The following is a 12,427-nucleotide window of genomic DNA, read 5'->3' on the forward strand; positions in this document are numbered from 1 at the left end:
AACAGAGTGTCGAACCGAATTTTTTATTGGTTTGCTTCGATTTGCGGGAGCACAAAAGTAATGTAGGACATTAAAATAGCACAACAAATAGAAGAACAAGAGGTATACAGGACAGGCGCTGATGTTGAACTAGTTTCATTCAGGAAAAGTGAACATGTATATACACACGACAGGCAAAGCAGCACATATTCTTAAGGGCAGAAGATATTTGAGCTGGGATGCTGGTGTCTCCCAGCACGATCAAACCATCCGGGGCTATTGCCGCCTTCTCGGCTGCCCTCGGCACTTATCGTGAATAAAAGCTATATATGTATGTTTACTTTTCCTGGATAAAACTAGTTGAAAGTGAGTGCCTGTCCTGTATACTCCTTGTCCTTGTCTTTTTTGCGCTATTTTATATATTTTACTAAGATGAACCAACAGCGTACCATATTAAAAAGAAAAAGAAGAAGCTAAAGTGATATTATATTTACCTCGTGCTTCTTTTCGCAATTTCAAGAGTGCAAACGGGTAGCTTTCCATTCATTTGTAGAGTTCGCTTATTTTCAGGTGCCGAGAAATAAATTGCTTTATTTAAATTTGATGGAGCAGTAAATGACAAGCTACATACATATCTGTCTTTCCTTGTTTTTTTTTTTTTTTTTTTGTGTAATATTTTAGCCTGAATTTAAAAGTTATCAGTCTGTTGGGTCGCCTAAAATACAGGTGATTGGCATTTGAGGTTTTTTTTCTTTACAAGATAATGGTTGATTCAATTTAGCAAGTAAGCATCAATTGTGCTACTTTTTTTTTCCTTCATCTTAAATAGAGCTAAGCAATCAACTCGACATGACGGCTACTTCATTTGTCGCTTTCTTACCGCCTGTTTTCCGAAACTGTGTGCTTTCTTTTCGTCGTCATCGACTTTGGGCTGCCGCTCCAAGTCCATAGAGCCTTTTTTTTTTCAGCTATCCCTGCCGTACACCCTTGTACTTCTATTCATCGTCAGACTAATAGACAGTTATATTTTCTTCCGTACAGTTCCAAATTGGCGGGTCAGTTTGGGTTCGGCTGAAACTAACTCCTCGGTTCCGGTTTTTTGTTCGCTTCGGTTTTCGGTTCGACACTCTGGTCTTTACCGTGCATGGCACCCCCCCCCCCCCTTCCTTCCTTCCCTCCCTCCCTCCTTCCCTCCCTCCCTCTCTCCCCTCTTCTCCTCCCTGCAAGAAAACAAACTGTCGTTTCGAAATGTCCTCTTACTTGAACTGTGAAGGTTTTCAAGTGCATTTCCTTTCCTCCTTTATTGAGCGCACAATTCTAGAGTGGAACTTCCCTTCTGACATTGCAATAAAGTTTCCTGCACAAGGAAGAAAAACCTGCCATTTGACCTCCCTTGCGTGTGCAAAGTGTCAATGTTCCTATATTATGCTTGAACATGGTCTTTTTTCTTCCTATTTGTCGCAGAAATCATTTATGTGTATGTATGTATGTATATATATATATATATATATATATATATATATATATATATACATATATATATATATATATATATATATATATATATATATATATATATATATATATATATATATATATATATATATATATATATATATATATATATATAGCAATATCGCACTTTATGGATTAATCTTGCACGACCTGTGAAAACCACGTATCTCTGGCTTTCCTCACGTTCGATTTTCGAGCAATTTCTGAAGCTAGCTTGGGGAGATTGATTTCGCTCGCACACAATTCGAGGCGCGAGGACGGGCATGTACGAACGCCTACGTAGTCAGGACGGTAAACAAAACTTATACAAATTAAAATCCTGCGCAGATAATAAAAGAAAGAGCAACAAAAATGTATGGGCGTCTTTCTTTACTAATTTCTTTTTTTTTTCTTTTTTCTTTTTTAGGATTGTAAGCGGACGGGCTTCTTAAACGATACCAAAAAGCGAGACACAATTTGACAAACGGGTCACGTCACAAGAAAGAAAATCCCACATCCTCAAGCGTGTAAAAAATGCACGCAATATCTACAGTACTGGAATTGGAAGTGCTGCCAATCTCGCGTGCACTAGCCCAAATCGCGTTGCTCCCGCTCACGTCAAAGCGACACAGACCTCGTCGGAAAGGTACGCTTTCTGACGCGGTCAACCGGTAAAAACACTATATATTGTAAAAGTCTGTACTTTGGACGTGATTAATTCAGACTGCTTTGCGGCTACCTAAGCGCGCGTTCCTTCCCAATGAAACGAAAGAGCGAGATTAGAAATAGAGGAAATAATTACCGTGAAAAGAAAGAAATTCGTCTCTTATTGAGCTTGGCAGTAAAACACGCGACATCTCACAGTATTCCTTTTGAAAGCGTTGTCCATGGCAAGTGCAGTAGTGTACAGTGTTCGGCTCTGGCCCAGTTGAAAGCGCAAGAAAGCCCGTGGCGCAAAGCGACTCGGGTAACCGATAATAAAACACGCACATTTTAAAGTCGCGTGATTTGCACTTGATTCCTCGGAAGTACTTTGTGGGAGACGAAGCGGGCGTTCCATGCCAAGGACACGGAAGAGAGAGATTAGAAATAGAGCGAACAATTCGCGTGAAAAGAATAATATTTGTCTCCTATCAAACTTGCCAGAAAAGTAAGCGAGATTTCCAGTATTCCGTTTGAAAGCGCTGCCCGTCGCAAGTGCAGTAGGGTAAATTGTTCGGCTCTCGCCCAGCTGAAAGCGCCAGAAAGCCCGTGTCGCCTCGCGACACGGGTAACCGCTAGAAAACACGCATCTTTTTCTTTTGTTAATCCCGTGCTTCTCACTTCGTTCCTTGAGAGGACTTTGTCGGAAACTAAGTGGCGGGGCCTTCCAAACGAAACCAATGGTAGAAACAATGAAGTGAGCAAAGAAGAGTAGTGTAAAGAAAGAAAATTGCCTATTATGAAGCCTGCCGTAAACACGCGCGATACCGCGAGCATTCGGATTAAAAGCAGTGACAATCTCACTTACTATAGCGCTCATTGTTCGGCTCTGACACAATTCAAAACGCATGAAACGCCCCGTGTAAATATTGGTTTACTTTGTAATAACAAAGTCGATAAACTTTCTGTTGACCATGTTAACATGAACTGAAAGTCGAAAAGAAGTAATCAGAGTCAAGCAGGGGTCAGCACGTTTTTAATAAAAAGCGAGAAATAATTTTTTTATAGGGGTAGGATGTATCTACGTATGTATGTATATATAGAGGCAGACAGGAAAAAAAGAACATTTATATATATATATATACACACAAACATACATACATACACATATATATATATATATATAAGGAGAGAGAGAGGGGAAAAAAATAAGAAAGAAAGAAGGACAAATAAATGATACTGAATAACGAGGAGCCACATGAGTGAGAGACAGTAAATCAGTCAGTCAGTCAGTCAGTCAGTCACCGAAACTGATAACCATAAAGTATGTACAGAATGCTCTTGAAGGATCTTCTTTATACTTATCGGTGCTATTACGTGGAGGTGGGGTCTGTCGAGCGTTCGATTGGTGCGAGCGGCGTCTGACGACGTCGCCGACGCCTTTCGTCGCCGTCTCGGCCGCTGCCTCCGCCGCATGGTCGTTACAGCAAGGTACCTGCGATCTCTGGCGTCTGCCGTTGGGGTCGGTTCTCCGGTGCACCTGTGTCTTGAAAACGAATGCGAGAGGAGGGTGTTTCGGAGCGTCCGCGCTAACCGAACGGTGTGAAATGACGAGTGCGTTTTGACGGAAGGCCGGGGTGCGTCCTCGCGTCCTCACGGGACCTGAAAGCTCGGCAACGCTGCGAAGGCGTCGTCAATGATTTTTTTGGCGTACGACTTTCTGTTGCTACGACGAGAAAGAAATTTATGCGCTTCTTGCCGCGTCGGTACCGACCTCGGTCGGGGATATTCCGGCTGCGCGCTCGAACGTGCTTCATTTCTTCTTGGATTTGGAAGTAATTCCTAAGCGTTGTGTGTGTTTGCGGTTCGTAAGGGGCGCCTGACGGTGGCCCCGCGTCCGCGCGTTGGTAGGGTTTTGGACGACCCACCACGAAAAGATTACCTGGTTGATCCTGCCAGTAGTCATATGCTTGTCTCAAAGATTAAGCCATGCATGTCTAAGTACATGCCGAAACAAGGCGAAACCGTGAATGGCTCATTAAATCAGTTATGGTTCCTTAGATCGTTTCTTCCTACTTGGATAACTGTGGCAATTCTAGAGCTAATACATGCAGTGAGCCCGAAGCCCCTCGGGGCGACGGGTGCTTTTATTAGACCAAGATCAATCGGGCTTCGGTCCGTTTTGTGTGGTGACTCTGGATAACTTTGTGCTGATCGCACGGCCACGAGCCGGCGACGTTTTTTTCAAGTGTCTGCCTTATCAACTGTCGATGGTAGGTTATGCGCCTACCATGGTTGTTACGGGTAACGGAGAATCAGGGTTCGATTCCGGAGAGGGAGCCTGAGAAACGGCTACCACATCCAAGGAAGGCAGCAGGCGCGCAAATTACCCACTCCCGGCACGGGGAGGTAGTGACGAAAAATAACAATACGGGACTCTTTTGAGGCCCCGTAATTGAAATGAGTACACTCTAAATCCTTTAACGAGGATCCATTGGAGGGCAAGTCTGGTGCCAGCAGCCGCGGTAATTCCAGCTCCAATAGCGTATACTAAAGTTGCTGCGGTTAAAAAGCTCGTAGTTGGATCTCAGTTACAGGCGGGAAGTGCGTGGACACCACGTTACGGCCCGTGCTGAACATCATGCCTGTCGTGGCTTGGTTCCCTTCATCAGGTGCCTTGCTTTGGCCGACGCGTTTACTTTGAAAAAATTAGAGTGCTCAACGCAGGCGATTCGCCTGAATAACAGTGCATGGAATAATAGAACAAGATCCTGTTTCTGTTCTGTTGGTTTTTGGAATACAGGATAATGATTAAGAGGGACAGACGGGGGCATTCGTATTGCGGCGCTAGAGGTTAAATTCTTGGACCGTCGCAAGACGAACTACTGCGAAAGCATTTGCCAAGAATGTTTTCATTGATCAAGAACGAAAGTTAGAGGTTCGAAGGCGATCAGATACCGCCCTAGTTCTAACCATAAACGATGCCAACCAGCGATCCGCCTGAGTTACTCAAATGACTCGGCGGGCAGCTTCCGGGAAACCAAAGTATTTGGGTTCCGGGGGAAGTATGGTTGCAAAGCTGAAACTTAAAGGAATTGACGGAAGGGCACCACCAGGAGTGGAGCCTGCGGCTTAATTTGACTCAACACGGGAAAACTTACCCGGCCCGGACACTGGGAGGATTGACAGATTGAGAGCTCTTTCTTGATTCGGTGGATGGTGGTGCATGGCCGTTCTTAGTTGGTGGAGCGATTTGTCTGGTTAATTCCGATAACGAACGAGACTCTAGCTTATTAAATAGGTGCGTGGTTCTCTGCACCTTGCACCCTTCTTAGAGGGACAAGCGGCTCCTAGCCGCACGAAACAGAGCAATAACAGGTCTGTGATGCTCTTAGATGTCCGGGGCCGCACGCGCGCTACACTGAAGGAAGCAGCGTGTTTTTATCCCTGTGTGTAAAGACTGGGTAACCCGTGGAACCTCCTTCGTGATTGGAATAGGGGCTTGCAATTGTTCCCCTTGAACGAGGAATTCCCAGTAAGCGCGAGTCATAAGCTCGCGTTGATTACCTCCCTGCCCTTTGTACACACCGCCCGTCGCTACTACCGATTGAATGATTTAGTGAGGTCTTCGGACCGATACCCGGAGCGGCCTTTATGTTGCGCCGGTGTGTTGGAAAGATGACCAAACTTGATCATGTAGAGGAAGTAAAAGTCGTAACAAGGTTTCCGTAGGTGAACCTGCGGAAGGATCATTACCGGATGTTATTTTGCATCGTTTTGTCTTCTTCCTCTTGTACGGGGAATGGACTCGATGTGCGAATTTATCTGGCGCCGATCCCGACCAAGCTTGGATGCCGTCGGGACGGCACAAAAAAAAAACAACTGTGGTTCGGATGTGCCTTTTTCTTTGGGTGGCCTCCGTTCCTTTCGATGATGCGCCCAGCAGGATCCCTCTGCTGCCTCGATTGAGAGGAGATTTCAAGTGCACCGGGACAATCCGCGGGTTCCAAAAGGCGCATCGCCCCCTTTTTCGTCTCTTCTCGAGGATCGCCCTTTTGTTTTGATTAACGAAGAGGCGTTTGAGAAGAGGCCTTTTTTTGCGCTTTCGAGATGGCATGGGATGTGCCGGGCGCGAAAAAAAACAACTTGTGTTTTGTCGTACTGATTGAAAAATCCAAAAACATTGAAACGACTCTAAGCGGTGGATCACTCGGTTCTCGGGTCGATGAAGAACGCAGCCAGCTGCGAGACTTGGTGTGAATTGCAGGACACACTGAGCACTTACTCTTTGAACGCACATTGCGGCCTCGGGCCTTCCCGTGGCTTCGTCTGTGTGAGGGTCGGATCATATATCAATAGAGGAGAATTTGTTTTCTACCTCGTTTTGACTGTGTCGGATCGTGGGCAGCACGCAGTTTGATGCTTTCTTGCGTTGCGTTTTCTTTGAGCAAATGCACGAGTGGTGCGATTGCACGCGTGCGGTAACCAGTCCTCCTCCTCCTACGAGTTTTTATCGAACACTGCATGGGAAAACGAAACTCGATGGATACCGTTTGTGGAAAATCCCGTACCAAAAAATCTTTCGCACGTTGAACGGCGCTGTGACGTCGGTGCGTTAGAAACGGAGATTTGAAACGGTTTCTTTTCGATCGATTCTGTTTTCTTTTTTTTTTTTGGCGTGGATGTTGTTCGAGTGGAAACACCGTGGGACGGAGTTGGCGTTGGCGCGTTGAAACGCGGCGTCCGCAAATGTAAATCTCGTGGCGTTGATTTGCAAAAAAAAAAAGAAAAACGCTTCTGGGAGGAAAGTTTTTTGCGTCGTAGCCTTCCGTCAGTCTAAGACCTTCGCGTCCCCGATGAATACTGGAGCCATCCAGTAGGGGAATGCCGTTGGATTGCGCGCTTTCTTTTTTGTCGAATCGAAAGCGATGCAAAGCGTGTGTACAACAACTGTTAGTTCGCCATCCTTTTGTGTTTTTGACATGTGGTAAGGAGGCGAAGTTTTTGTTGGAAAGCGCACAAATAAATTGTCGACCTCACATCAGGCGAGACAACCCGCTGAATTTAAGCATATCACTAAGCGGAGGAAAAGAAACCAACAGGGATTCCCTTAGTAGCGGCGAGCGAAACGGGACCTAGCCCAGCACCGAATCCCTCGTCCTTGCCGGCGATCGGGAAATGTGGTGTATGGGAGGTAACGTTCCCGAGAGTTTTGCGGTGGTGCAAGTCCCCCTGACAGGGGCTTGACCCAGAGTGGGTGCCAGGCCCGTCTCCGCCACTGCTCTCTCGGGATGGAACCTCCCGTGAGTCGGGTTGCTTGAGAGTGCAGCCCTAATTGGGTGGTAAACTCCATCTAAGGCTAAATTCGTCCGAGAGACCGATAGTTCACAAGTACCGTGAGTGAAAGTGGAAAAGAACTTTGAAGAGAGAGTTCAAGAGTACGTGAAACCGCTTAGAGTAAAACGGGTGGGCCCTCGAAGCTCGAGGGCGGTGGGATTCAGTTTCGCTGTGACGTGGAGCGGTGTCAGCGTCTTGGTTTACGGGCTCTCCTTGTGGGGGCCCGTTCCGGCTGCCCGCGCGGTGCCGCGCACTCCGGAACGCATTTTCCACCGTCGGTAGGACGCCGCGACGGGCACGGGTAACCCTTTCAAGAACGACTTTGAGTCCGGCCGCTGGAGGTGACCGGCGACGGCCCTTGTTTGGCTGTCGTGGGAGTTATACCTGGCCGGTAATCGAGTACGTCACCCTGCCCAGGCCTCATGGGCTACTCCCTTCGGGGAGGCCCGAAACGATGCCCTCCGAAATGCGGAGCGGGAAACCCGGCTGCGTCAACGGGTCCCCTGCCTTACGCCAGGTATTCGCCTGACGTTCGGTGTTGGGCTCGGAACCGGCGAGGCGGGTTCTTTCCGCGGAGGGTCGTCATGGTTGGCGGCGAGTAGGTCGGTAACCCACCCGACCCGTCTTGAAACACGGACCAAGGAGTCTAACATGTGCGCGAGTCAATGGGTCCCTCAAAACCCAGCGGCGCAATGAAACGTGAAGGCGCGGCCTCGTGCCGTGCCGAGTTGCGATCCCGGGCCGCCCAGGGGTCCTATGCAGGGAGCAGCAACGGCCCGCCCCACACGCTCACGTCGTGGGGGCGGCGCTAGAGCGCACACGTTGGCACCCGAAAGATGGTGAACTATGCCCGGGCAGGACGAGGCCAGAGGAAACTCTGGTGAAGGTCCGAAGCGCTTCTGACGTGCAAATCGATCGTCCGACCCAGGTATAGGGGCGAAAGACTAATCGAACCATCTAGTAGCTGGTTCCCTCCGAAGTTTACCTCAGGATAGCTGGCGCTTGTTGCCGAGACCAGTCACACCTGGTAAAGCGAATGATTAGAGGCATTGGGGTCGAAACGACCTCAACCTATTCTCAAACTTTCAATGGGTGTGTCGGAGGCCTTCTGGTCTGAGGCCTCCGGAAGCGATGAGAGTGCCAAGTGGGCCACTTTTGGTAAGCAGAACTGGCGCTGTGGGATGAACCAAACGCCGGGGTAAGGCGCCCGATGCGGGACGCTCATGAGATCCCATGAAGGGTGTTGGTTGCTTAAGACAGCAGGACGGTGGCCATGGAAGTCGGAACCCGCTAAGGAGTGTGTAACAACTCACCTGCGGAAGCAACTAGCCCCGAAAATGGATGGCGCTCTAGTGTCGAGCCTATCCCCGGCCGCTGCCGGCAGATGCACGCAAACAAGGGGGTGCTAAGCTGCAGCGAGTAGGAGGGCCGCTGCGGTGAGCGTTGAAGGTGTCGGGCGTAAGCCCGCCTGGAGCGGCCGCTGGTGCAGATCTTGGTGGTAGTAGCAAATACTCAAGTGAGAACCTTGAGGACTGAAGTGGAGAAGGGTTCCATGTGAACAGCAGTTGAACATGGGTCAGTCGGTCCTAAGGGAAAGGAGAAGTTCTTTCCGAAGCGGGAGCACTTTTTTGCAGTGGAGAGAGCCCCGCAGTGACCGAAAGGGAATCGGGTTAATAATCCCGAACCCGGACACGGAGATTGGTCCTTCGGGGCCCAGTGCGGTAACGCAAACCAGCTCGGAGACGCCGATGCGAGCCCCGGGAAGAGTTTTCTTTTCTCTGTAAGGAGATCGAGTCCCTGGAATGGGTTCGCCCCGAGATAGGGATGGTGGCTCCGTAGAGCAGTGCGGTTCTTGCGCTGTCCGGTGCGCTCGCGTCGGCCCTTGAAAATCCGAGTGAGGGAGTGTGATTTTCGTGCCGGACCGTACCCACATCCGCATGAGGTCTCCAAGGTGAACAGCCTCTATTCGATGGACCAATGTAGGTAAGGGAAGTCGGCAAAACGGATCCGTAACCTTGGGATAAGGATTGGCTCTGAGGACTGAGCCGGTCGGGCTGGGGACCTGAAGCAGGAACGGCACTGCACCGGGACTGGGCGGGGCTCGCCGTTCACGCGGCGCGGCCAAGCCCGGACCAGCGTCGGGACCTTCCTGTGGAAAGCCTCAGCTGCGCGGCGTCCGAGGGCTTCGTGCCCAAAGTGCTATGCTGCGGCCGGCAAAAAACAGTCAACTCAGAACTGGCACGGACCGGGGGAATCCGACTGTCTAATTAAAACAAAGCATTGCGATGGCCGCTGGTCGGTGTTGACGCAATGTGACTTCTGCCCAGTGCTCTGAATGTCAACGTGAAGAGATTCATCAAAGCGCGGGTAAACGGCGGGAGTAACTATGACTCTCTTGTGGCGCTACCGCACGACACGCCCCTTGGATACTATCACGCTCCCGTTGCTGAGGGAGGGTTAGGGGTTGGTTCCTTCAGCACTGCTATCCTCTGGATGCAGGTTCAAAGGCTCTCTCGGATGGCCACGTCAAGCAGCCCGATCTGCCGCCAGGCCGCGGACACCTATATGGTGAAAACGGCCCTGGACCGAGCAAAGAAGGCTTGCGTGGTGAGGGGAAACATCTCAGTGATAAGCAGAGTGTCGGGAAGCACTGGAGTGCACTCCTCCACGCGAGCAATGACGGCCATGCCCTCCGTGAGGTGCGGCATGTGCCGGCAGCGCAGCGTTGGGTCCAGGAGGGCACCGGCTTACTCACGGGGAGAGCCTTCATAGATGTCAATAAGCTGAGGATCAACGCCCTTCCCGTCCGTACAAGGACTAAAAGAGGCCGTGACACCGACAAGAATTGTCGAGGGCGCTGTCGGGCATCCGAAACGCTGGACCATGTGTTGCAAAAATGCCACAGGACCCATGCAGCTCGGATCAAGCGGCACGACGGCTTGGTTCAAATAGTCGTGCACCGCCTGAGGAAGAAGGGGTGGACGGTCGAGGTGGAGAAGAGGTTCAATGGACCTCAAACACTGATCCCTGACATCGTTGCGCGACGGGTCTTAAGGGAGAACACTCCGCTGGAAAAACGAGAGAGCGCAGTGATTGATGCACAGTGATCACCTGTGGGTATCCGCTCCTCAAGGCCCACGAGAGTAAAGTGCGAAAGTAGGTCGTCCCCCGGGTCACCTCGATCTGTAAGGGAAAGAATGCCGAGCACCCTCTCGTCACCAGCGCAACTCTAAACTTTCGAGGAGTCTGGTGCAAACAGAGCGCACAGGACCTGCTGTCGCTCGGGCTCACGAAGCAAGACCTGAAGATAATGACCGTCCGGTGTTTGCAGGGAGGCATTCACTGCTTCAGGGTCCACCACGGGATGACGTCCGTCAAGTAAACGGACTCTCTGGAAGCGGCCTGAGGCTGACAGGCGACAAACGGTAGACCAGGAGTTAGATGGGAACTCTGTGCCGGCACTTCATTTCCCGGAACAACCCTTGAGTGGATGCGCTCCATTCAGGAACTTCCGGGATGGGTTGAAGCCGACACCCTGGCCTACAAGTCCTCCAGGGAAAGCTGGACGGCGGACTCAGGGGGCACCTTCGCCAGGTAGGCACACTTGGGAAGGTAAGCATCTGGCCTGGATGACCCTTTACGGGCTGTCGGCCAGAGGCATAAATGAGAGGTTCCTCTGCCTAACATCTCAGAGTGACTATCAGCTTGGGGGTATGGGCATCCACCCGACCCCACGGGCCAGCTAACCGCAGGAGGGGATTAATACTAAGGATAGGATATCTCGTAGCAAATGCTTCCTATTGGCTGAAAGGATGCGGGGCAATAACTGGGTAAAAAGTAAGACGAGGGCCAAGAATAATGGGACACCTAAAATGGGGGGAGGGATAGATGGCGAGGCTAAGGCTAGCCCCGCAATGATGAAAAGCTGGCCTCCTGCCGGTGCACTCGGCTCGCACGAGACTTGTCCAAGTTCTCTCTACCAGTGGAAGACTTGTCTCGAGGATTGTGCGGCTCCCGCCAGTCATGGTGGTGGAGAGGAGTCCCAGGCCCTGAGCGGAAAAAAAATAGCCAAATGCCTCGTCATCTAAGTAGTGACGCGCATGAATGGATTAACGAGATTCCCACTGTCCCTAGCTACTGGGGTGTCCACAAGGTTCACCCCTCAGTCCACTTCTTTTCAATGTTGTTATTGCGGATCTTCTTCAACAAAGATTCGAAAACAATATAACGATTCAGGCATTTGCTGACGACGTAACCCTAATATTGACGGGAAAATCAAGGAAAGAACTGGAGGACAATGCAAACCGGGCGCTAAACCTCATTAAAGAATGGGGAGATGAAAAAAGGCTAAGCTTTAACCCGGCCAAGTGCGAAGTTCTTGATATTGGAGATCGGTATAAAAAACGAGTACCAACCATTAAATTGGGAGATCGCAACCTCACTCATGTAAATTCATTAAAAATCCTCGGGGTCGTTTTCGACTCAAAACTGACATTCACGGCACATGCAGAATATCTAAAATCTAAAATAACTCAAAGCACCCAAGCCCTCGGCATGTTTTCCGGGGTCAACTGGGGCATCAAGGGGACACAATTCAGAGACATTTATATCAGAGGAATAGAACGAGCAATTACGTACGCCGCCCCCGTATGGTGGAAAAATACAAACAATTCGCACTTGGCCAGGAAGCTACAGTCTGTACAAAGAACGCCGCTTTTGAAAATAACTAAAGCATACCGCACCGTTAGCAATATCAACCTTAATATTCTCTCAAACATTATGCCAATAGCACTAACACTCGACAAAGAAGCCGCGTCATTTCACTTGTTTCAGAGAAACAGTGACCACACTATACTTGGGACGACCTGGGAGACGGAAAAAATCCAAAAACTGTTAGATCCCTGGGATACGCACCCAGCAGAAAAAACAGCTGTATCATTCTTTAAAAAAGCGCCTAGCACTGCTCAAATTAACA

General features: G+C 49.8%; 2 non-coding genes and 1 pseudogene across 2 annotated transcripts; all 3 read left to right on the top strand.

The window, feature by feature from the left end:
- The first annotated feature begins 4,054 nt into the window (after positions 1-4,054).
- Positions 4,055-5,870, top strand: LOC120845861. Its single transcript, XR_005716917.2, has one exon. It is a non-coding gene; the product is annotated as a small subunit ribosomal RNA (ribosomal RNA).
- Positions 5,871-6,305: 435 nt separating this feature from the next.
- LOC120845864 lies at positions 6,306-6,458 on the top strand. Its single transcript, XR_005716920.1, has one exon. It is a non-coding gene; the product is annotated as a 5.8S ribosomal RNA (ribosomal RNA).
- Positions 6,459-7,146: 688 nt separating this feature from the next.
- LOC120845867 lies at positions 7,147-11,685 on the top strand (annotated as a pseudogene).
- Positions 11,686-12,427: the final 742 nt, after the last annotated feature.

This window comes from Ixodes scapularis, unplaced genomic scaffold, assembly GCF_016920785.2.
Source record: "Ixodes scapularis isolate PalLabHiFi unplaced genomic scaffold, ASM1692078v2 ptg001131l_1___fragment_3__unscaffolded, whole genome shotgun sequence".
Classification (NCBI taxonomy): domain Eukaryota; kingdom Metazoa; phylum Arthropoda; class Arachnida; order Ixodida; family Ixodidae; genus Ixodes; species Ixodes scapularis.